Below are 26,775 nucleotides of genomic sequence, written 5' to 3'. Positions count from 1 at the left end.
ACTATGGTCAGATCGAGGTCATTAGCATCAAGGGGATAAAGTCTCTCATTAGGCTGCACCAGGGGTCTGAAAACTTGGGCTTGAGCTAACCCTTCTCAAGGATCTGGACCTTGCAAATCTTCAGCTGGAGGAAGTGGGTCAAAGTTCGGCTGGGGTCCCAAAGCTGGATATGAAGCAGACGCCCCAGATGGGCGCTGCGTTTCAATACTGGTCTCAACCTGCATGGCAGTTCCCTGATTTAGCGCTGCTATCACGGCCACAAATTCTTCCGAACCCTGTGCCATCACAGTCTGCTGAGTCTGAACAAAGGTGATGTGACTGGCGACTGACGGATCAGATGAACCGGTGAGCCCTGACTGGCTTTTCTTTACCTTGCCTCAGCGAAAGAACACTGGTTGCCCTTGAATTGAATTTCTGACCTAACAAAGTCTATCAGCACTAGTCCAACGTACCCGGGGGATATCGAAGCCTTCTGAAGCTATAGTTCCAGGACTATTTAGCAAAAGAGAAAACATGCAGCATCTCAGCCTGATTTCACCAAAACAGATATGAGCATAACAGGATGACTGTGCCCTCTACTGAATTCTGCCCCAAAATTCGGCCTGTAAACTGTTACCCTTTGGTAAACTGAATCCCAAAATACTGAATTGGTGCCCGCAGGCCTGATGACCAAACTTGTAAACTGATACATGCATTCCTGTAGAGACGCACTCCAAAAGCACATAACAGATAAGTGAGAGCTAAAACACCCCTATGTTGGGGTAGGGTTTCCCTGTCCTATTTTGTTAGGAGCTAGGGTTTCACTACGCATGCAGCGGTTTCAAACAACCTATCAGGTAAGCAATCTGTCCTAGTTTGGAATGGTCACTACGGATTCCGAATATGCACTAGGTCGAATGGCCAAAAGGGTGCCCCGGTAAAACCGGGGTTTGTGTTCCCATACTGGCAGAGCCCACAACCGGTCAGCCTTATGGTCATGCCTTGACAAGACAAGCCTCCGGCAAACCGTTCAGGAATAGCAGATGGCAAACACGGTGTCCTAGGTGCACCAATGCACATGTAATGCAAAGAAACACATAAGTGTGGTCAAAAACAGATATCATGAGTTCGAGTCAAGTTCTCTAAGTCCCCAGCGGAGTCGCCAGAAACTGTAGTCGTCCCCGAACGCCCCGGGAGGGCGAGTCCCCCCCCCCCCCGCGTTCTGTTCATATTGGGCTCACTACAGTACAGGACTCTCAAATTGTCACGGCTCTAAATCTGAACCAAAGAGTCCAAATCCGGCAAATCGTTTTGAGAAAACAGATTTTGAAAGAAGTGCCAAACATGGACTGCTTTGCCAGATACAGAGTCGCCACCTAAATGTTTTATTTTAGGAAAATTTAGGAAACCCTGACTCGTTTGCCTAAGGCCACGTATCCGTCATCACCAAAGTTGCCTCGGCTCGAGAACTTGGGTACGATTGGGGAAGGTCACTTCATGAGCACCCCCGCTCGCCCGATCAAAGATCGGCCTCTACTAACCATGATATCTATTTTTGAAAACATTATACGTTCTTATTCCGGTTACTAGCCTAGATTTACTATGTGATGCGCACGGCATACAAGTATAGACTGGGTCGCCTGAATTGGAACAAAACATTTCATGTTTGTTTGTTTGAAAGATGGTTTGATGGTGCTACCCGCAAGTAGGCTAAGACGTGGATTTGCCACCCTCGGGTGGGCTTAAGAAAACATGATTTTGCCACTGTCTAGTGGGCTTAAAACTCATAGTCAATGATTTGTTCTAATTCAAATAACCCAACATTCACCCACAGGCATTCAGGCAGGTATATCACATAAGCATATAGCCTCATGGTAAGCATGCTATCATGGCAGTCACTCACATGCATGCAAGGATGCTAAAGCATAAAACTTACCGAGTACTCCAAGCCAAAACAGAAGCTCGGTTAGAAATCCATGCATGATCCTAACTATACAGAAATGCTTAATGCAACACATGCAAAAGTGCAACTATAGCAGGCTCGGCTATTCTAAACATGGCATATGAAATGCTACAGCTAACATGTATTCAACTTGGAATTGAAAATACAATGCAGTTAGTATGATGCGCCGAGCCCGGTGCATGCAAGACAGATGAATAAATGCAAACATGCTATCATACTGTATGCTAATTGAAACATGCCCTAATCTAACCATCATAAGCGGGTAAATAAAAGGGAGAAAGACGTGGGGTTGGAAGACATACATCACACGCATGCACACTTATTACAACATTGCCCTCGCTCGAAGGGTCCGAATAAATAATATACAGTCCCAAATGAACAATACAGTCCGAATAAATACAAAATCCTAATTAATTAACAAATTAAACTAGGAAAGTAGTAAACTAGCATGCAAGCTAGGGACTGCCTCAACTCTGCTCTGGATGATGAATGATGCATGTTCGGGTTGCTTGGCACGGAAATCCATCGCGATGCCCCAATTAGCCTTTGTTTGCAATTGATGTCGGAATGCTGTGTAAGGCTTTTGAAAGCTGCTGATTTCTGATTTGCTGCAAGAGAGAGCAGGAAAGGGGCATGGCAATGTATCTTCACATATGTATGCTCTACTACTCTTCAGGGTGTGTAGTCCTCGATCCTCGTGCCACTAATCACGCATATCGATGCATGATGGCCGAGGAGTCGATTTGCACGACTTAATATGAAATGAATGCACACATAAACACAACAAGACCGAGACTCCATCATGGATAATCCGGAGTGTCGGTGACTGGGAATTAAGACACGTTCCGTCACTCGAAGTACGAACCGTCCCTCATTTCCCGTGCTCGGGCGAACTCCTATCCCAAACACAATGCAATATGCATGACATGCATGAATGCAATTCTAACATGCAACCTAGCATACACAATGCTATGAAATGGCATACACAATGCGCGATGTAACATGGCATACACGATGCTCTAACATACAACCTAGCATACGCAATGCTATGAATTGAAATGGCATACACAATGCATAATGGACTTACACCAACATGAATGGACCTCAACCACACTCACATTAGTGGCCATAAGATGAAAAATGAGACACTCGAGATGCGTGCACACATGCACGCAAACCGAGGACCGATCCTAAGGCACAAATGCCACTCTAACAAAGCATGGCAAGGCACAAAATATGTCATACAAACATGCAAATTCCAGCACTAAAATATGATGCTAAACAGCCCCGAAACATGGCAATATGGCACCCGATGCACGAGATGAACCCCGAAACTCAAAACTAGGCATACGCAATGACCTATAGCTATACAAAGCATGCATTATTTGATCATGAAGCATGAAGACAGAGTCAAGGCAGTCCCAAAACATGAACTTTCTTAGTTTGAAGCATGGCCAAAAGGTGCTAGCAAGATGGGCTAAAGTAGCATGCAATTTTGACTAGCAAACATGGTTTACATGGCAAGTGTATGAAGCATATGGAATCTCACCAAACCAGCAAAAATCAGTGAATAAAACATGCCAAAACATGACTAAATAATCACTGAAATGCAGCCAACATGTGCAAAAATGAGGAGCTCCTTTAGAGGGCCATGCAAGGAGTTATTAGGCACATACAAGATAGACATGAAGCATGACCAAAACAACTCTGGAAATCAAATATGGTAGTCCCAAAACTCACCCAATTGACCTTGAAATGTGACTTCAAATCATGCAAGATAGGGTCTCTTTGGAAGGCCTAAAATGCCACCAAACAAGTCAAGGTGAGAGGGGGGTCACCCCCCTCTGATTTGGAGGCTCAAAATAGTGTGCTAGCCACTAAAAATCCACTGGATTTCAGTGGCTAGAAAGCCAAACATAGCATGCAACAAGAGCTTAGATGTAAGGCTCAAAATAAGAGGGAATCAAGCATACAAGGAGGCATGTGACCTCAAATAAGAAAATTCCCATAATAAAACATGAAGATAATATCAAAAGGAGACTTTTTCCAGTTTATAACAAATCTCAAAAGTGAACACAAATAGGGCCAATCTATCATGCAAAAATGGCCCTAAAAGAGAGATTAGAGACAAGGGACAGCAGCTGGCCCCAAATAGCAAAGAGACCTTAAAAAAATTTGAAGAGGGGCTCAAAACAAGGTACTTTACAGTTTATATCAAGTCTCTAAAATAAACACAAGTGGGGGTAAAACAACATGCAAGAAAAAGGCCAAAAAGAGGGATAAAGAGACAAGTGGTAGAAGCTGGCCTCAAACAGAGGAGAGCCCTTGAACAAAGTTGAATAGGGGCTCAAAAAAAGATATTTTACAGTTTATGACCAAGTCCAAAACAGCTCACAAATAAGACTAAAATACCATGCAAAAATAGGCCTAAAAGTGAGATTAAACACAAAGGGTGAGGAGAAGACCTAAAACAATAAAAAGTCCTTGATCAAACATGAAGAGGAGCTCAAAATATGACCTTTTTCAGTTCACAAAAAAGTCCAGAAATGCTTGTAAGTATAGCTTATAAATGAAACAAAAAAATACAAGTTTGAGGGAAATAGACACTTACCCTTGAAGAGCAGCAAATCAGCAACTTTTGGACCAAAATTCTGGACTTTCAACCTCTTCAAATGTCCTCCAAGGTGCTGGAATGAGTGATGGAGGGGGTAGGCTAGGGGTTGCAGTACAAGTGGTGCAAGAAAATGGGTGTTTGGAGCTTGAAAATGGAGAGTAATGGAGGAGGACGGTTATGAGCCTAAGCCAAAAGTGTCTAACCCTTAACAATGGTGGTGGAGTATGTATTATATAGAGGGAGAGAGGCTAAGAAAAGCGGGGGAAAAAAACAAATTCAAAAATGGAGCCAAAACTTGTCTCTCTTGGAAAATGGGAGATATATCATCATATATAGCAAAAGCAACACTAAAGGTCAAAAATATCTGAGCTAGGGATACCTAGAGGTTGTGGAAGACAGATGGAGGGAAGCCATCTGTCAATTTTGGGCTTTCTGGGCATAAGTGGCCGACCTACCACCATTTATGGTCGGCCTGCTACTTTTCAGGACAAAAATGGATCTACTGGAAAGAAAGGTGGCCGGCCAGTGATTGGGAAGTCCAATGGTGGCCGGCCAGGTGTCCAAATCGAAGCCCCGGAAGTTATTTTTCCAATGGCGCAAACCTTGCATTAAACTTCCTCCTATGCAAAAAGGTATGCCTGTTTTGGTGAAGCCGCGCAGATTCGGTCCAACCAGAGTGATGCCCTACTTCAATCAACCATATCTCCCTCGTCCGAAATTGGTTTTAGGAGATTCTTAAGTGAAAAATGAAGCCCCAGAAGTCTTCTTTCCAACGGTGGTGGCCTCATATCTTGATTCCAAGTATTAAAATGAATAGGCCCGATTCAGCGAGGGTTGCTCGACTCTTTCTTAACAGTTCATGCCCATTTTCTCCCCCAACTGGGTTTCTTCCCTTTTCTCTTCTTTTCTTCAACTTCAGACCCCTAAGTAAGGTGTTTTGAAAGATTTTTCAAATATTTCATCTCTCTTTCATTCATTTCTGTTTGTCCTTGCTTGGTTTATCGAAAAGTGCAACATTTAACAAAATGCGAGCGTTGGAACATCGTAGAAACTTTATTTCAAAAACATTTTGAAAGATAGGGTTTTAAGGTCTAAAATATTTTGATCAAGATTGTTGTGGTCAAAAAAAAGGGGTATGAAGTTGAGTTTTGACTCTCTCATTGCCGAAGAAACTGAACCTTTCCCCTGCACACCTTTCTCCACCATGTAAACCATCAATTGCGTCCAAGTCTTAAGGGCGGTCAAAAATGGGGTGTCTACAATACCTGTCAGTAGGGGCATTAGGTATGTATGGAGGTACGTCGTGTACTCCCCCTCCTCCAGGAAAAGAACTACATCGGCACCCTACATGAGGTCGTCAACCTCTTGGGGATTGAGACTCTCTGTGGACCACATGTCCAGTAGAGGCGGCGAAGAGATCTCCTTAGCGGGATTACCCATCGTCTGGCGCATGAAGCGCTCCCCGAGAAACAAGGCTCTACCGACTGGTCCCTCAAACAAAATCCTGTACCAGGAAGCGCCCCATGCCGCAGCGAACTAGAACCAAGAATACCCTAGCATGGCTATCCGAGGTTGCCAGGTGACCTACAGATAACAAATGCATGAATTGATCAGTTGTCATAAATATGCAAGATGAATCAAAGCTGAAAGCATGAAGAATTGAGAGTACTAGATTACCTCAGTCGCCCGCACTGTGTCAAAATACTGTCAGAGATATGGCAATGTCTCCCACGGCCTGGGCCGGCACCGACCCTTGAATCTGCGTGAGTATGGCACATCGAGTGTTGCCTTCACCTTCAGATCAGGGGCGAACGTCAGGAAGTAGGCACAAACCCACAGCTGTGAAAGGCAAGACAGTGGCAGTCAGAATACAGAGTGTACAGAAAATGCAAAATGCTGAGTGTAAATGCAGAGTACATAATGTAATGTATGCAATGTGTGCAGTGTACAGATAATGAAAAGCAGAAATGTAAATCAAGAGGGCAGAATGTACCTCCTAGGCTCTCCAGTAGCCACCTATTATGCCCTCGTGCCCATAGGAGATCGTGCTCATGCAGCAGTAAAGGGTAGCAAGGCCAGTGCCGGCCCGATCAAAGTACCGGATCTGTGATAGGTCTACCAGAGCACTGAGAAGATATAGCCCGACCGTGTTCCCCTTGTCGGAGAACAGTGTGGTCCCAAGAAGGAACATCAGAAATCCCCGGGCATACTGCTCAATGGCCATAACAATCTCGGGCGTAGTCCCCCTGTACTGTTCCATAAACTAGGTGTACCTAACCATGCATGATGATCTGTAGGTCGGCGGATGGGCTCCGAGCAGATAAGTCCAAGCTACCTCCCACTTGCCCATATCAAAATCGTATGGGATCGACCAACCTCCTACGTCGAGGCCCGTCAGTATCAAAAAGTCGTACGGGGTCATCGTCATGTCCCCGGTAGTAGAGAAGTGGAAGGAGTTGGTGGTGTCCCATCATCTCTCTACTAATGCGCCCATGAGGGTCCTACTCGCCTGAAGACGCAACAACCCCGTGCAAAATGAGCCAAACCCTGCCTTATCAACGATATGTCAAACAGCATCTGGAAGCTCCATGTACCACTCCCTCGCGATGGTCGACCCATATCCCCGTGTCAAATGGGAAACCACCTGTATGTAGGATGAACAGGTGTATTCAGTTTCAGAATGAACAGAATACTGTGTTGTGAGTTGCGTGCCAAATGAACAAAGTGTTGTATTGTGAGCTGCGTGCCAAATGAACAGAATATTGTGTTGTGAGCTATGTGCCAAGTGAACAGAATACTGTGTTGTGAGTTGTGTGCCAAATGAACAGAATATTGTATTGTGAGCTGTGTGCCAAATGAATAGAATATTGTGTTATGAGTTGCGTGCCAAATGAACAGAGTGTAGTGTTGTCTTGTGAGCTGCGTGCTAAATGAACAAAATATTGTGTTGTGAGCTGTGTGCCAAATGAACAGAATATTGTGTTATGAGCTGCATGCCAAATGAACAGAGTGTTGTGTTGTGAGCTGTGCGCCAAATGAACAGAATATTGTGTTGTAAGCTGCGTGCCAAATGACCAGAATATTGTGTTGTGAGCTGCGTGCCAAATGAACAGAATATTGTGTTGTGAGTTGAGTGCCAAATGAACAGAATATTGTGTTGTAAGTTGCGTGCCAAATGAACAGAGTGTTGTGTTGTGAGTTGCGTGCCAAATGAACAGAGTATTGTGTTGCGAACTGCGTGCCAAATGAATAGAATGCTATGTATGAGTTGTGTGCCAAATGAACAGAGTATTGTGTTGCGAGCTGTGTGCCAAATGAATAGAATGCTATGTATGAGCTGTGTGCCAAATGAACCGGATGTTGTGTTGTAAGTTATGTTCAGAACAAGTAGAAGCGTTGTGTATGTAAATGTGTTCAGAACGAGCAGATATAATACATAGCAAAAGCATGAAGTGTGAAAGAAATGCAAAATACATCGTAGAAAATGTAAAAGTGAAGTACGCACCTCGCATGCGTGATGAGATAAGTGGGACTCCAGCTCCCGTAGTAGCAAGTCTGCGGGTGCTCGTCGCGCGAAGTCCATGAAATGATGGAAAGTGCTCCGCAGTAGTATGTGCTCCTGAGGGTGGTACCTCTCGGGGTCAAAATGCCGAATCCTCGGCGGCAGTGGCATAATGTCAGGCTCGTCCTCTACTCATGGAGAACCCCTATCGTGCGAGATTTCATCAACCATTTGAAAAAAAAGGTGCAAAAATGAGCGAAATGAGCCAAAATTACAAAAAGTCAACTCTCGGGAAGAGAAAAAGTCAAAGAAAGTCAAAGCCTGGGAAAGGTGCTAAACTTCGAGAGAAACATACCTCAAGTAGTGAAAATGGAGAAAGAAGCTCCGAAAACAAATTCTAATCGGTTTAAAACGAAGAGAATCGAAAGTTTTTCGCGAATCAACTTTGTGAGGGCGTTGGAATACACGTATAAAGTGTGGATCTGAGAGAGAAAAGTGCCTAGGAGCAAAGAGAAGTGTATTTCAGCCTTGGCTGTAAGACCAAAAGTGATTTGGAGTTGTATACTTAAAGGGCCGAACCTCAAAAGACCAAGCTGCCCCTATTTTGGTAAACTAGTCGGCCGACCAGTTTTTCTAGCCGACCGACCACTTAAGTGGTCTGCAGATGGTCAACAGCTGGCCTAGGTGGTTTGCAGCCCTTCTGGGTGGTCTTCAAGGTCCCATTGTCCTCCCTGTATGTTTTTGTGATGATTGGAGTCCTTGGCTCTCGAGAAAGTGCAAGAAAAGTACACTTTTCGGCTCAAAATTGTCCCGGCTAGAACTTCAATTCAAGTCTTCAATGCGCGGCTCATCGTTACTCGTCAAGAGCAAGGTGTATCCTTTTTACGTATGTTATGACCCCTCCGAGAGGTAAATCGGAGGTTACGGTTGAATTGGTCTCGTTAGGGCTTGCATTTCCTTATTCGGCTTTTTGCTTCAAACATGCTATTGAAGTTACACTCGCCGCATTGTTATGCACACCTATCTTGCATTGTTATGCACACTTCTCTCGCATTGTTATGCACACTTTATTCACATTGTCACACACATTTAGTTGCATTGCTATGCACCACCTTACTTGCGTTGTCACGCACACACTTCTTGCATTGTTATGCACCTTTTCACTTTCGTTGTCACGCACATTCAGTTGCATTGTTATGCACCGTTTCGCTTGTATTGTTATGTACTTTTCACTTGCATTGTTATGCACACTCAACCTACATTGTTATGCACCTCTTCACTTGCATTGTTATGCACTTTTCACTTGCATTGCTATGCACTTTTCCCTTGCATTGCTATGCACCTTTCCATCGGCATCATATGTGCACGCGTTTATCTTGTATTGAAATTGTATCTTGATATAGCGTTGACCATGTGTTCCTGTTCATTGTACTTGTCAAAATCTCTCTTTTGTGTAGGCACGATATTGTATGTACGGTTCATTTGAAGTTGGTGAAGCCAGACGATATTGTATGAACGGTTCATTCAAGAGAAGCTTCGATTCAGTTTGACTACTATCTATCACACATGTTCGCGTTTGATACGCGTTCTATTACCTTTCTCCACTCGCGTGTGGCACGTTTGGACGTACTCGCACTGTCTAGTGCATCGCGCTTTCTTGTGCAACCCTTCTCCACTCGCGTGCGGTGTGTTTGGACGTATTCGCACTGTTTAGTGCATCGCGCTTTCTTGCGCAACCTTTCTCCACTCACGTGTGGCACGTTTGGACATACTCGCACTGTCTAGTGCATTGCGCTTTCTTGCGCAACCCTTCTCCACTCGTGTTTGGCATGCGTTTGGACGTACATCCCCTCGCGCGTTTGACATGCGTTTGGATGACTACGCTTTCTTGCACAGTCTTTCTCCTTTTGCGTTTGATACGATGGGAGGTGTTTCGTTTGAGACTTTGGGTGTTCCTGACAGTCACTTTTAGCCTTCTCCGCGTGAGATGCAGTGAGAATTGTATAATTTTCTTATATCCTTTCTGCATGAGATGTAGTTTGGTTCGTGTTTACTTGCTTGCATAGCATTCGCTTAAAATGTTACATTTATTTTGCATAATTGCTTCATCACAGCCCTCTTTGTATGATCATAAGTTATGTTTTTGGCATTGTGCATGTCATTTGCATTTTTGCCCCTGCCTGCGGGCGCATCTCTTTGTTATCTTGCCTGTTTGTCTAAGTCTTCGGCCTTGTCAAAAATGGGTCGTCTCTGGGCTTTGACATCCACTCCCATCATTTCTTGACTTTCGAATTCTGCCAAAGAGGGGCAACTGTAGACACCCCATTTTTTACCGACCTTAAGACTCAGACGTCATCGTTTGAGCGCTCGATGATTGTGCATGTTTGTGCTCGTTTCGAGTTTTTGGAGTTTTTGGCTGCGTACTTTGCCTCCGGGTCTCTGAACTCTTTGTGTTTTGGCTCGGTTTGTGGATGACCTTCCCTGAAGGGATAGAGAGGTCTGTAGACCACTTTTCCCTCTTGTAGACTAGTTTTCGATTTCTGGAGCCTTCGGTCGTGCGCCTTGTCTCGAGACCGCTTAACATTCTCCTCTTCGCTTGGTTTTTGGACCATGCCTTGTTGCCTTGGTCTAGAGGGACACAGAGGTCTTGTAGACCACTTTTTGTGGCCGTAGACCACTTTTGGTGCCCGTAGACTAGTTTTCGAGGTTTTCGGCTGCGTGCCTTGACCCGCGGACTCTTGTCTTGCATCCTTTTTGGTTTGTTTTTAGCACAAACCTTGTTTTCCTTGCTTAGAGGGTGGAATAGGGGTTGTAGACCAGTTTCTCTCCTTGAAAATCACTTTTCCTGCCTGCCAGCCAGTTTTCTGGTCGGCCAACTGGTCTTGGTGGTCTTTGGACCACCAAAAGTGGTCGGCAGCCATGCCACCACCTTGCTTTCCTTGTGCAAACCACCCCTTCCCCTTGCTGGCCACTTTTCATTCTTGCAGACCACTTTCACTAGTCAGCCGACTAGTGCAAGTAGCTGGTCGACCACTTCAACTGGTCGGCAGCTTTCCTACAGTTTTCTACAGATATTTTCTTGCCATTTGTGCCAACTATTGGGCACAGAAGGCATCCTCCATACACATGTATGGAGTATGGAGGGATTGCTTGGAGCCTAAAGCTTGTTCAACAAACTTGGTGCATGATTTTTCTATATAAGAGAGCCTCCTCCCTCTTGCCTTAGGTTCAGAATTTTGTATTGGAGTTATACATATATCATCTATCTCTATATTGCTCCTCCTCTTCATATTTGTGCTTGAAAGTGCCTATTCTTCACACCTTTGCACACAAACACCTAGTGAAACACCACACTCTTGTTGCTGAGGCATCTTGAAGCTGGTTTTGGTGTTTTTGGACTGCTTTTGATCCAAAATGGTTGCTGGAGTTGCTTCCTTGAAGTTGTTCTACAAGGGTGAGTTTCTAACCCCTTAAAGCTTTGTTTTTGTTTAAGTCTTTGGCCCTAATTTCATGCTAATTTAGGCCTAACTTTAAACTGCAAAAAGCTCTAATTTTAAGTGTTTAAGATATTTGTCAGAGGTTTCCTTGGTGTTGGGGGTGATCTACTCCCTTGCATGCCCTATTTGCTAGGCTTTTGAGCCATCACTTTAGGCTTTTGTTTTAGCCTTTATTTGGCCTTTCCACCACTGAGTTCGAGAGGAATTTCAGTGGTGGAAACTTGGTTTTGAGGCCCCAAATGGGTGGGGGTTGCCCCCCCTCATTTTCTCTTGTATGCTTGTGTTGATGGCTCTTCACAAGAGCAGGTAGTTCTATTTTCTTGAAGCTTTCTTTGAGCACTTTTTTGTGACCTTTTAGACCTGCCATGACTCTATTTTTGATTGTCTTGGTCACCCCTTGCATGCTTCTTGTATGTGTAGTGTAATCCTCTTTGTAGCTCATCAAAGTAGCATGTTTGTTAAGCATGTTTTAGCTCCATCTTAGCATGTCTCAGGACTTATTTTAGCATGATATACCTCTTTCTAGGGTTGGTTTGATTACCTCTTGTATGCTCTTTGCAATTGTAGTGCAATCCTCCATACTAGCCTAACATGCATTATGCTTTAGACCATCATTCTAGCATGATTTTGGCTCAACTCCAGCAAGCTTTTACTCATGTTTTACCATGCTTAAACTCTGTTTTATGTTGTTTTGGTCATACATGCCTTGCTTTGTATAGCCATGGTGCATTCTAGCTCACTAGTCTTGAGTTTCCAAGTCACTAGTATGCATTGCTTGGGCTATTTGCATGATTTAGCATCATTTGGTACATGATTTCAGTGCATGTAGTGTGGTCATATACTCACGTGTGTCACTCTTTCAATGCTTTGAAGGGGTTGTGCTTTATGCCTTAAATATGAGCCATTATGTATGCCATCTTGCCTAGGCTTTTGGGCTGCCATATCAGTGTGTTTTTGGTCTTGTTTTGCCATAATACAACTCTGATTTTTGTTGGTGAAGTCATCTCATGCTTGGTTTTGGTAGTTGTAGTGTAACCTTCCTCTTTGGCCTTGTATACTCCATGCTTCATGCCTCTAATTCTAGCATGTGTTAACTTTAGTCCATGCATGTTTTAACATTGTTTTGACATGCTCTAGGACTGTTTTGGGTTGTCTTGGCCATGTGGTTCATGCATTGCAAAGCTGTAGTGCAATTAGCCTTGCTAGCCTTGTGTTTTCATGTCCCTAGCATGCTATGCTTGTGTCATTTGGATGATTTGGCATCATTTCATACCTGATTTCAGAGCATATAGTGTTGTCACACTTCCATATTTGTCACTTCTTAATCATGTTTGAGAGTTGTGCTCTTGTGCTTAGTTGATGGATCAATGCATGAGCATGCATTATCTTGCATTTCATGCCATCATTTCGGAGTATTTTGGCCACTATTTTGGGCATGATTGAGGTCTGTCCAGATTCGGTTTAACTTCATTGAGCATGTTGTTTGAATGTTGCTGTTTGCATTGTGTTTGCATGCATTGCATTGTATTTGCATGCATTGCATTGAGTTTGCATGACATTAGCATTGACAGGTTGATCATGTTGCATTGCATTTGTGTTTGGATAGGGTGTTAGTCCAAACACAAGAAACGGGGGACGTTTCATACTTGAAGTGATGAAACGTGCCTCATTTCTCAGTCGTCGACGCTCTTGATCATGCATGATAGAGTTTAAGGCCCTTATGTGTTATTTGTGCATTCATTGATATTGAATTGTGCAAACTTGGCTTCTCAGCCATCATGCATTGCGATGCTCGTTTGGTGGTCCGAAAGTCAAATACCACACTCCCTTGAACCTAAGAAATGATAGAGAGGGTGTGTTATTTGTGCATTCATTGATATTGAATTGTGCAAACTTGGCTTCTCAGCCATCATGCATTGCGATGCTCGTTTGGTGGTCCGAAAGTCAAATACCACACTCCCTTGAACCTAAGAAATGATAGAGAGGGTGGTTGTGCACATATATCTTGCAAATACACTGTCGTGCCCCTTCTTGTTCTTTGTTGCAGCAAAATGGAGTTGTGCAGAATTTTCTGGTCGGCAGACCAGTAAAAGTGGTTGGCCGACCAGTTTTTCTGGTCTGCAGCATACTTAGGTGGTCTACACCACCATCAACTGGTCGGCAGCCCTCCTGGGGGTCCCCATTTTAGAGTAGAAGCTATCTAGAGCTTTGTGTAGTGTTCTGAGATCAAATACAAACAGAGGCAAGTTGGGGCATAGCGATGGATTTCCGAGCGAGGAACCAAATGCTTGCATTGTTCAACTTTCCAAAGCAGAGCTGAGTAGTGTAGTTCAATGCTTATTTGTCTAGCTTGAATTTGTATCTTAATTAATTTGTTAATTAGTTAAGGTGCTGTAATAACTAGTTGTAGCTAGTCATTCATTTTGTTGTGTAATAACTAGTCTAATTAGCTTTATTAGATTAGTTAGCTAGCTTAGCTTAGATGTAGCTTAGTTTATTATTCGGACCCTTCGTCGAGAGGGCACATTATTGTAATAAGTGTGCGTGTGTGTGATGTATGTCTTCCAACCCCCATTTCTTTCTCCCTTTTACTTATCTGCTTTCAGTGGATAGTTTTAGGGCATATTTCAATTAGCATCCTTATGCTTTGCATGTTTGCATCCATTCATCTGTCTTGCATGCACCGGGCACAATGCATCATACAAACTGCATTGTATTTCAATACCAATTCGAATACATGTTATCGTGTTGCATTCATATGCCATCTTAGAATAGCCGAGCCTATTTAGCTGCATTTTGCATATGTTGCATTAGGCATTGTTGACATAGCTAGGGTTATGAATGATTTCTAACTAGCTTCTGTTTTGGCTCGGAGTACACTGTGAGTGTTTATGCTTTAGCATCCTTGCATGCGTGTAAGTGACTGCCATGTTTAGCGTGACTGCCATGTTTAGCATGCTTGCCATGAGGCTAACTGCTTAAGTGATTAACTGCATGAATGCCTATGGGTGAAGGTTTTATTGCTTGAATTAGAACAATTCATCAAAATATGAGTTTTAAGCCCACTTGAAGTGGTAAAATCATCATGTTTTCAAAGCCCACTTGAGGGTGGCAAATCCGCGGCTTAACCTACTTGCGAGTAGCAACTTCCAAACCATTTTCGAAAAACAAACATGAGATGTTTTGTTCCAACTCGAGTGATTTAGTCTATACTTGTATGCTGTGCGCATCATATAGTAAAGCTAGCTAATAAACTGGAATAAGAACACGTGTGTTTTCAAAAACAACATATCATGCTTAGTAAAGGCCGATCTTTGATCGGGCAAGTGGGGGTGCTCATTTCATGACCTTCCCCCTTCGTACCCAAGTTCCCGAGCCAAGGCAACTTTGGTGATGACAGACACGTGGCCTTAGGCACGAGTCAGGGTTTCCTAAATTTCCCAAAAACAAAATATTTAGGTGGCCACTCTGAAATCTGGCAAAGCAGTTCATGTTTTGCGCTTCTTGATTAAAACTGATTTTCCAAAACGATTTTCCAGATTTGGACTCTTTGGTGATTTATCAGTCTTTCATTGCACTTTGTGAGATTAGATTCAAAACCGTGACAAGAGTTCGAACTGTAGTAGCTAAAACTACAATTCGCGCCCTCGCACGCGGAGCAGAGTTTCGGACGGTCTACACTGGGGAACACCTCAAACACCTCGGGAGGGACCAATTTGAGTGTTGAAACTTACGGAACTAGCACGGGACTCTCGGTTTGAACACTAAGTCCAAAATTGCACATTTTCACACCTAAGCTTGAAAATAGGCCATCTGAGGCCAAAATCATGCAACAACCACGAGACGGCCCAGGGAACACCTCAAACACCTCGGGAGGGACCAATGCGAGTTGTGGAAACTTACGGAATTAGCACGGGACTCCCGGTTTGAAAACTAAGTCCAAAATGTACTTTTTCACACTTAAGTTTGAAAATAGGCCATCGGAGGCCAAAATCGTGCAATAGCCATGAGACGGCCCGGGTAACGCCTCAAACACCTCGGGAGGGACCAATGTGAGTTGTGGAAACTTACGAAACTAGCACGGTACTCCCGGTTTTAAAACTAAGTCCAAAAATGCACTTTTTCACACTTAAGCTTAAAAATAGGCCATCGGAGGCCAAAATCGTGCAACAACCACGAGACAGCCCGGGGAATACCTCAAAAACCTCGGGAGGGACCAATGTGAGTTGTGGAAACATACGGAACTAGCACGGAACTCCCGGTTTGAAAACTAAGTCAAAAAATGCACTTTTTCACACTTAAGCTTGAAAATAGGCCACCGGAGGCCAACATCGTGCAACAGCCATGAGAAATCACGCGGAACAGGTCAAACACCTTAGGGAGGACCAATGTGAGTTGTTAAAGCTTACGGAATTAGCACGGGACTTCCGGTTTGAAAACTAAGTCGAAAAATGCACTTTTTCACACTTAAGCGTGAAAATAAGCCACCGGATGCCAAAATCATGCTAGAGTGTAGACACCCCATTTTTGACCGACCTTAAGACTCAGACGTCACCGATTGAGCGCTTGGTGATGTTGCATAATGTGCTCGTTCAGAAGTTTCAGAGTTGCGGCCGTGAGCCCTGCCTCCGGATTTCCGAACCCTCTTCTATACTTTGCCTCGGTTTGCGAACCAGGCTCGATTTTCTCTGTTTCTTTTCCTGAGGGGAGGGAGAAGTCCAGTAGACCATCTCTCAGTGGCCGTGGCCTACATTTTGTGGCCGTAGGCCATTTTGCCCATTTCAGAGTCTGGTTTCCGGTTTTTCGGGACCGTTGGTCGTGTGCCTCGGTTCGGGACCCCCTAACCATCTCCATTTGTTCTGATTTTTGGCATACTCCTTATTTGCTCCCTTTTGAGGGACACTGGGGGTTGAGAAACCCACTTCGTGGCCGAATGCCACTTTCGGTGCTGAACAGCCCATTTTCGGGACCTCGAACTGCGCGTTTTGGCCCCCGAACATTCGTTTTGCAACGGTTTTCGTTCATTTTTGGCAGGTACCTCTGTTTTATCACCGGGGAGGTCACTGAAGGGTGAGAGGCCAGTAATTGTTGCAGCAACCAGTTATACATCCTCCGACGCCCTCCGGCGCCCGTTTTTCACACTTCCGGGCTAATGTTGAAAATCTTGGGCCCATTTTCTCGAACTTTGAACCACATATTTGTGATGTACACACATGGGAGGACCCTAAAAAAGGGTGGCCGTCCATTAATGTTACTTGACCCTTTTGACCCCCTCCTTCCGGGCTAATGTTGAACCCCTTGGACCCTTTTTCTTGAACTTTGAACCACATATTTGTGATGTACACACATGAGAGGACCCTAAAAAAAGGTGGCCGGCCAGTAATTCCACCTGACCCTTTTGAACCCCTCTTTCCGACCTAATGTTGAACCCCTTGGACCCACTTTCTTGGACTTTTAACCACAGGGTTGTGTTGTACACAGATAGGAGGACACCATCAGTTGATGGCCGACCACTAAATCTGATTGACCCTTTTGACCCCTAGCCGGCCGGCTAGGGGGTGTGGCCGGCCGGCCACCTGCAGCAAAAGTAACAGGCCGGCCGAGCTCCTTGCACTGTGCACTTTACAGCTGTGGAGCTTTATCCCCCAGAAAATATCTTTATCCGGGGGATATTTTGTGGGGGAAAGTTTGTCTCCTTTTCCCCCACCTTTACACCCCCTTTTTGGCCCTTATAACAAGCAAGCTATATCATTTGTTGGGGTTAGAAAAATTGGTCTTCAAGCTTCCATACACAAAGCCATCTTTATCCCTCTCATTTCCTTGAAAATTCCTAAGTCCCTAAGCACCATTTCTTCTACACCACCAAGCTCTACCACCACCACCTCATTTCCAGAAACTAGGAAGGCTTCTCAAAGGCTAAAGGAGCTGCAAATTGATCCAAGAAGCAACAAAAGCTTTGATCTTCAAGGGTGAGTAACACTTCTCCTCTTTTGACCCTTTTTCTTGATCTATTTGTAAGCCCCATATGCTTTTTGTTTCAAGCTCCGGCCCTAACTGAAAGGGGCCCTCTTTTGAGCTCATCTTCACTTTTCATTAAGGGCTCAACCCTGTTTGAGCCCTCCATGATGCACTTACTTCATTGATCCTCTTATATGTCATAATCTTGCATGCTATTTTTGGCCCATGAGTAATCTGTTTTTGAGCATGTTGTAAACTGATATTAGGCTTATTTTGAGCCCCTCTTCAACATTGAAGAAGGGCTCAACACCATTTGGGACTTCCATGTTGTACTTACCTTTGTACTCCTCTTTTCTTCCCCATTCTTGCATGCAATGGCAGCCTACCATGCTTTTGTTTTTGGCCATTTTACAGTACTGAAAAAGTGCTTATTTTGGTCCATTCTTCATATTCCATTTAGGTCCTTTCATGGTTTGGGACCTCCATATGCCACTTCATGTTATATCTCTCTTTTATTCCCCATTCTTGCATGTTTAGTTAGCCTATCATGCTTTTGTTTTTGGCCATTTTACAGTTATGGAAATAGTCCTATTTTGGCCCATTCTACATGTTTTATTAAGGGTCTTTGGCTGTTTGGTGAATATTTTGCATACCTCATGTTATAGCCACTTTTGAACCTCATTTTGCATCACATTTCTATCATGTTTGTATACTGATTTTGAGGCTGCCATATACTGTAAATATTCATATTTTTGGTCCCTCTTCAATGTTGTAGAAGGGAATTTTTCAGTTTGGATTTTGCTTATATCACTTGCTTCATTACCCCTCTTTTGGCCCCTATTCTTGCATGCCTTTTTTGCCATACCTATGCTTGCTGTTTGGCCATGTTTATAACTGTGAAAGTGCCTTTTTTGGGACTGCCTAGCTTCTGTCTTTGCATTGCATGTCCATATTGTGCATGTTTGGCATAGCTATAGGCCATTTCGGGTGCCTAAATTCGCATTTCGGGACAATTCCATGCATTTGGTGTCATTTCGCCTCATTTCGGGACTGTTTTCCCCCATATTTTAGTGCTGAAATTCCATTAGAATGATTGCTATCCATTTCATGTCATTACATCGCATTCTGCCATTGCCTCGGTTTGCGTGCCCGTGTGCACGCATTTCGAGGCACTTCATTTTTATCCGCCGGCATCCTATGTGAGTGTGGCTGAGGCTCACTCATGTTGGTATAAGCCCATATCATGTTTCCATGTCATTTGCATTTCGTATGTCATCGCCTCGATTTGCGTGCCCGTGTGCACGCATTTCGAGGCACTTCGTTTTCAACCATCGGCATCCTATGTGAGTGTGGCTGAGGCTCACTCATGTTGGTATAAGCCCATATCATGTTTCCATGTCATTTGCATCGCATTCTGTCATCGCCTCGGTTTGCGTGCCCGTGTGCACGCATTTCGAGGCAATTCATTTTCATCCATCGGTTTCTTATGTGTGAGTGGTTGAGGCTCACTCATGTTGGTATAAGCCCATATCATGTTTCCATGCCATTGCATTGTGTATGCCATCGCCTCGGTTTGCGTGCCCGTGTGCACGCATTTCGAGGCACTTCATTTTTATCCACCGGCATCCTATGTGAGAGTGGCTGAGGCTCACTCATGTTGGTATAAGCCCATATCATGTTTTCATGTCATTGCATCGCATTTTGCCATTGCCTCGGTTTGCGTGCCCGTGTGCACGCATTTCGAGGCACTTCATTTTTATCCGCCGGCATCCTATGTGAGTGTGGCTGAGGCTCACTCATGTTGGTATAAGCCCATATCATGTGTTCATGTCATTTACATCGCATTCTGCCATTGCCTCGGTTTGCGTGCCTGTGTGCACGCATTTCGAGGCACTTCATTTTCATCAACTGGCTTCTTACGTGAGTGTGGCTGAGGCTCCCTCATGTTAGTATAAGTCCATGTTACCCTTTTCATGCCATTTTAGACACTTGCATTGCATATACCGTCGCCTCGGTTTGCGCGCTCGTGTGCACGCATTTCGAGGTATCTCATTTTCATAGCATTGTGCATACTAGGTTGTATCTTAGATTGCATTCTGTTATTTTCTCGGTTTGCGTGCCCGTGTGCACGTATTTCGAGGCATCTCATTTTCACATCATAGTGCATACTAGGTTGTATCTTAGATTACATTCTGTCATTTTCTCGGTTTGTGTGCCCGTGTGCACGCATTTCGAGGCATCTCATTTTCATAGCATAGTGCATACTAGGTTGTATCTTAGATCACATTCTGCCATTTTCTCGGTTTGCGTGCCTGCGTGCACGCATTTCGAGGCATTTCACTTTCATAGCATGGTGTATGTTAGGATTGTATCTTAGTTGCATTTCATGCATATCATGCATATTGCATCATGTTCGGAATAGGAGTTAGCCCGGGCACGGGAAGCGAGGTACATTTCGTACTCCGAGTGACGGAATGTGTCTCAATTCCCCAGTCACCGACACTCCGGATTACCCATGATGGAGTTAGGTTTTAGCTGTAGTTTCATGTGCATTCATTCTATATTGAGTTGTGCATTTCGACTCCTCGGCCATCATGCCTCGGTATGCGTGATTGGTGGCACGAGGATCGAGACATGCATATATCTGTGCAAATACATTGCTATGCCCCTTTCCTGCTCTCTGTTGCAGCAAAATCAGGAATCAACAACTTTCCGAGACTTGGCACGCTTTTCAAGAATAATTGTAAAACAGAGGCTAATCGGGGCATCCCGGTGGATTTCCGCGCAAGGCAACCCGGACATGCATCATCCATCAGAAGCAAGGCAGTCCCTGGCTTGCATGCCAGTTTTACCGCTTTCTTAGTTAATTTGTTAATTAATTAGGAAATTGTGTATTATTCGGACTGTAATATTCGGACTGTAATATTCTTTCATTTGGGACTGTATTATTTATTCGGACCCTCCGAGTGAGGGCATAACTGTAATAAGTGTGCGTGAGTGTGATGTATGTCTTCCAACCTCACGTCTTTCTCCCTTTTATTTATCCGCTTACGATGGTTAGATTAGGGCATATTTCGATTAGCATACAGTATGATAACATGTTTGCATCATTCATCTGTATTGCATGCACCGGGCTCGGCGCATCATACTAACTGCATTGTATTTTCAATTTCAAAGTTGAATACATGATAATTGTAACATTTCATATGCCATCTTAGAATAGTCGAGCCTGCTATAATTGCATTTTGCATGTGTTGCATTAGGCATTTCTGTATAGTTAGGATCATGCATGATTTCTAATGAATTCCTATTTTGGCTTGGAGTACTCGGTAAGCTTTATGCTTTAGCATCCTTGCATGCGTGTGAGTGACTGCCATGAATAGCATGCTTACCATGAGGCTATGTGCTTATCTGATATAACTGCCTGAATGCCTGTGGGTGAAGGTTGGGTTACTTAAATTGGAATAAATCATCAAATGTTTTAAAGCCTACTTGCGGGTAGCAAACCATTTTCAAAAACAAACATGAAATGTTTCGTTCCAATTCAGGCGACCCGGTCTATATTTGTATGCTGTGCGCATCACATAGTAACCTAGGCTAATAAACCGGAATAAGAACACACAAAGTTTTCAAAAATTGATATCACGGTTAGTAGAGGCCAGTCTATGACCGGGCGAGCGGGGGTGCTCACGAAGTGACCTTCCCCAATCGTACCCAAGTTCCCGAGCCGAGGCAACTTTGGTGATGACGGACACGTGGCCTTTTGGCACCGAGTCAGGGTTTCCTAAATTTCCCAAAATAAAATATTTAGGTGGCGACTCTGTATCTGGCAAAGTAGTCCATGTTTGGCACTTCTTTCAAAAATCTGTTTTTCTCAAAACGATTTGCCGGATTTGGACTCTTTGGTTCAGATTTAGAACCGTGACTGACGAAAGTCGAGTCCGAGCTGTAGCGAGGTCCCCCGCGGGCTTGTCTACATAAAGCCACAAGTCGGCCCGAGAAACACCTCGAGAGGGACCAATGTGAGTTTTGGAAACTTACGGAACTAGCACAGGACTCCCGGTTTGAAAACTAAGTCCAAAAATGTAATTTTCACACTTAAGCTTGAAAATAGGCCATCGGAGTCCAAAATCGTGCAACAGCCACGAGACGGCCTGGGGAACACTTCAAACACTTCGGAAGGGACCAATGTGAGTTGTGGAAACTTACGGAACTAGCACAGGACTCCCAGTTTGAAAACTAAGTCCAAAAATGCACTTTTTAACACTTGAGCTTGAAAATAGGCCATCGGAGGTCAAAATCGTGCAACAGCCACGAGACGGCCCGGGGAACACCTCAAACACGTCGGGAGGGACCAATGTGAGTTGTGGAAAGTTATGGAACTAGCACGGGACTCCCGGTTTGAAAACTAAGTCCAAAAATACACTTTTTAACACTTAAGCTTGAAAATAGGTCATCGGAGGCCAAAATCGTACAGCAACCATGAGACGGCCCGGGGAACACTTCAAATACGTCGGGAGGGACCAATGTGAGTTGTAGAAATTTACGGAACTAGTACGGGACTCCCGGATTGAAAACTAAGTCCAAAAATGTGCTTTTTCACACTTAAGCTTGAAAATAGGCCATCGGAGGCCAAAATCGTGCAACAGCCACGAGACAACCCAGGAAACACCTCAAACACCTCGGGAGGGACCAATGTGAGATGTGGAAACTTACGGAACTAGCACGGGACTCTCGGTTTGAAAACTAAGTCCAAAAATGCCATTTTTCACACTTAAGCTTGAAAATAGGCCATTGGAGGCCAAAATCGTCCAACAGCCACGAGATGGCCTGGAGAGCACCTCAAACACGTTGAGAGGGACCAATGTGAGTTCTGGAAATTTACGGAACTAGTACGGGACTACTGGTTTGAAAACTAAGTCCAAAAATGCACTTTTCCACACTTAAACTTGAAAATAGGCCATTGGAGGCCAAAGTCGTGCAACAGCCACGAGACGGCCCGGGGAACACCTCAAACACCTTGAGAGGGACCAATGTGAGTTGTAGAAACTTACAAAACTAGCACAGGACTCCCGATTTGAAAACTAAGTACAAAAATGCACTTTTTCACACTTAAACTTGAAAATAGGCCATCGGAGGCCAAAATCGTGCAACAGCCACGAGACGGCTTGGGGAACATCTCTAACACCTCGGGAGGGACCAATGTGGGTTGTGGAAACTTACGAAACTAGCACGGGACTCCCGCTTTGAAAACTAAGTCCAAAATTGCACTTTTTCACACTTAAGTTTGAAAATTGACCTTCGAGGGCCAAAATCGTGTAACAGGCACAGGACGGCCCAGGGAACACCTTAAACACGTTAGGAGGGACCAATGTAAGTTGTGGAAACTTATGGAACTTGCACCGGACTCCCGATTTGAAAACTAATTCGAAAAATGCATGTTAAATTATATATTTTATGGATAAGATAATAATTGTCTAACTTGCATTTTTTTTTTTTTTTTTTTTTTTTGCAGATTCGATATTTGACATGGACATGTTTGGTAATTTGGGGGGCAGATGGTAGCTCATTTTTTGTTTTTGTTCATATTACTTTACATGTATTTTGGTTGCGTTGTAAATTTTATATTTTTGTTGGTATTACAGGGCATGTTTGGTAATCCGCCCTTGATATTTTATTTTTGTTGATATTAGTAGACTTAATTTTTTGTTGGATATTAGGAGATGTGTTTGGTAATCCGCATGCGGTTGATATTATATTTTTGTGGATATTAGTTGACTTTTTTGTGGATATTAGGAGACATGTTTATAATCCGCATGCAGTTCATATTGTATTTTTGTAGATAGTGCTGAAATTTGATTGTGATGTTTATGAAAATGAACAGATTTTTGTATTGATTTGTAATAGATATTTTATTGAACAGGTTATTGAAATGCGCAGGGAATTGTTACTGAAAAGAAAAAAATTCGGAAGAAAATAATACCTCCATTTTCAATTTTTTTTAATTTTTATTAGTAACGAAATAAAAAATGTCGCTATTAGTTTTCAAAAAACGTGACGAATAATTTTGTCACTAATGATGTAGTACTAAACAAATAATTTCATCACATTTGCTGAATATTTCGTCGCTAAATTGAAATATTTGGTGACAAAATATTTTTTGTCATTGAAGAATTTTCTTTTCTGCTCATTTTAGTGACGAATTTTTTTGTCACCTTAATCCATATCATTGGTGAGGAAAACTTTCGTCACTAAAATCTATTTGGTGACGAAATATTTCGTTGCCAAAAACAATTAAAATAAAATATTATTTAGTTTTGGTGACGAAATTGATATTATAGAGGACAAAAAATTCAACATTCAGAGACGAAAAATTTCGTCACCAAAAATCAAAAATAGGCAACGAAACTGTTTTTTGTCACCAGGTACTTTCAGCGACGACATATAGGCCACGAACGTGGTAACAAATTTTTTTCGTCGCAGATCACTTTAGTGACAAAAAATTGATGTTTGGAGACAAAATCAATCTGTCACCAAAGGGCTTTTTTTTTATTGTAGTGTCTGATTCTCTTATCCTAACTTCAATTAGTATGTTTTTGTTAAATTCAAGGTTTTCGTTCCTGACCATCTTTGTTCACACCAGACAGGCATGAAACTAGAGGTTTTGTTATTATTAAACTAGAGGTTTTCTTCTTTGAAACTAGAGGTTTTAAATGCTTTCCTTAAAAATTTTAATCGCATATGCTTTTTTTAAATATTTTACCATTATATTTATATTGAACATTCTATCTTAATAATTCATATTTCTATTTCTAGAATATTAGATAATTATTAAATTATAGTACATATATATATATATATATATGTATTTATCTCATGTAACACTGTATTTGATGTAATATATTTACTTTGACAACTTAGGCAATGATCACTTTTTAACTTTCACCAGTTGACAAGGGAACTCATATGAAGCCTGTTTGGTAGGGCTTATAAGCTGCTTATTTCAGTTTTTAGTTTAATTTAAGTTAAAATATTTTATTTGGTACAGCTTAAATTAACCAGCTTATAACTTAAATTAAGTTATTTTTCAGCTTATCTCAAAAGCTGGTCAGGGAGTGCTTAAATTTTCGACTTAAGCACGCAGTTGGTGTGGCGGGGCAAAAATTACTTAAATGCCCTCGTCAATGCCCAAATATTAATATTAATTATTAATAAATTCATATTGTATATTTTTATATTAATTAAAAAATAAGAATTTGTATATTTCTGAAGAAAAAGAAAAAAAATCAATATTAATTAAAAAATAAATATTAATTGGTATTAATTATTAATAAATTCATATTGTATATTTTTATATTAATTAAAAAATAAAAAATTGTATATTTCTGAAGAAAAAGAAAAAAATCAATATTAATTAAAAATCAATATTAATTGGTATTAATTAATAATAAATTAATATTGTACACTTTTGTAATAAATTAATTATTAATTGATGCTAATTAATAACAATTGTTGATTATTAATATTAATTGATACTAATAAAAATTAATTATTAATATTAATTTATAATGGAAAAAAATTGTAACAATATTACTCCCATTACATTTTATCAAATGTATCAATTTTTATATTAATTGATACTAATTATATTAACTTTTATTAATGAAATATTTTTTTGTAAATTAAAACTGAAAAAAAATGACAAAATAATCATTTTTATATCATATAAGAGCAGAAAGGACAATTATACAGTAAAAAGTTATTTTACAACTTGTTAACCAAACACTACTCTGCTGCTTAAAACCATAATCTCACAGTTGCACCAAATAGGTTAACAACTTATGTTCACAACTATAAGCCATAATCTGTTAAGTTATAATCTATAATCACTTTTCCACAACTCTACCAAACGGGCAATGGTCAAAACTTATTATCTATATTCTTTTCCAATCATTTAGTTAACTATTTTTATTATAAGATAACTAATTTAGTTTAAAGCATTTATATATGGATTGTAATATATTTTCCGTAAGTGGTATAATTCAGGTTGTTATATTCTCTTCTACTTTAAAAATTTCATCCTCAAAATATATCCTTAGAAAAGTGGTCCATCTTTGTTACGCACTAAAATAAAATTATTATTATTATTATTATTATTATTATTGTTAAACTTATATCTCCTGGCCTATGGTGGAATTATTTTATTTTTTTTATTTTTTATTTTTTTATTTTTTTTTTGTTTCAATTTCAAATCTTTTATGCTATCTGATTCTCTTATCCTAACTTCAATTAGTATGTTTTTGTTAAATTCAAGTTTTTCATTCTTGACTATCTTTGTTCACACTAGATAGGCATGAAACTAGAGGTTTTATTATTAGGGAAGACTAAATAAGTGCACTTTTTGACTTTTTATGAAATATGGATTAGGTTTGGGTTGGGTTTGAAGTGATGTATTAGAGAGGTGATGTGACTTAAATAAGATGATGTGATTTAAATAGGATAGTGACTTTTTGACTTTTTGAATTTTTTAAGAGTTGCCAAACTTGACCTAAACTAGAGGGTTTCTTCTTTGAAACTAGAGGTTTTAAATGCCTTCCTTAAAATTGATCCAATTTGTTTAGTTTCACAATTTTAATTGCATATGCTTCTTTTAAATTTTTTTACCGTTATATTTATATTCCAACATTCTATCTTAATAATTCATATTTCAATTTCTAGAATATTAAATAATTATTAAATTATAGTACATATATATATATATATATATTTTATGTCATGTAATACTGTATTTGGTGTGATATATATTTACTTTGACAACTTAGACAATGATCACTTTTTAACTTTCACCAATTCACAAGTGAACTCATACGGTCAAAACTTATTATCTATATTCCTTTTTAACCATTTAGTTAACTATTTTATATTATAAGATAATTAATTTGATTTAAAGCATTTAAATATGGATCGTAGTATGTTTTCCGTAAATGGTATTCTTCGGTTAGTTATAAGCCCATAAGCCCCCACTTTGCCCTTCACTATCTACACCTCTCCAGAACTTGAAACCCAAAGACAATCACCAAAAACTTCAACTTCTCAGCTTTCATCTTAGTCTCAATAATAAATAATAAGTTGGACTTGTGAGACTGGGTCAATAAACGAGCTGTTCAAACTACCAAAGGGTGACCCATCCCTCGACAGTTCCAGCTAAGAACCTTCATGGCGGACAACCTCCTCGAAAACCTCTTTCAGATTTGGGCTACCT

Source organism: Camellia sinensis, chromosome 11 (genome assembly GCF_055761805.1).
Source record: "Camellia sinensis isolate YWXY chromosome 11, ASM5576180v1, whole genome shotgun sequence".
NCBI classification, from domain to species: Eukaryota; Viridiplantae; Streptophyta; class Magnoliopsida; order Ericales; family Theaceae; genus Camellia; species Camellia sinensis.
The sequence above is the reverse complement of the archived record's forward strand: the minus strand, read 5'-3'. Positions refer to the sequence as shown.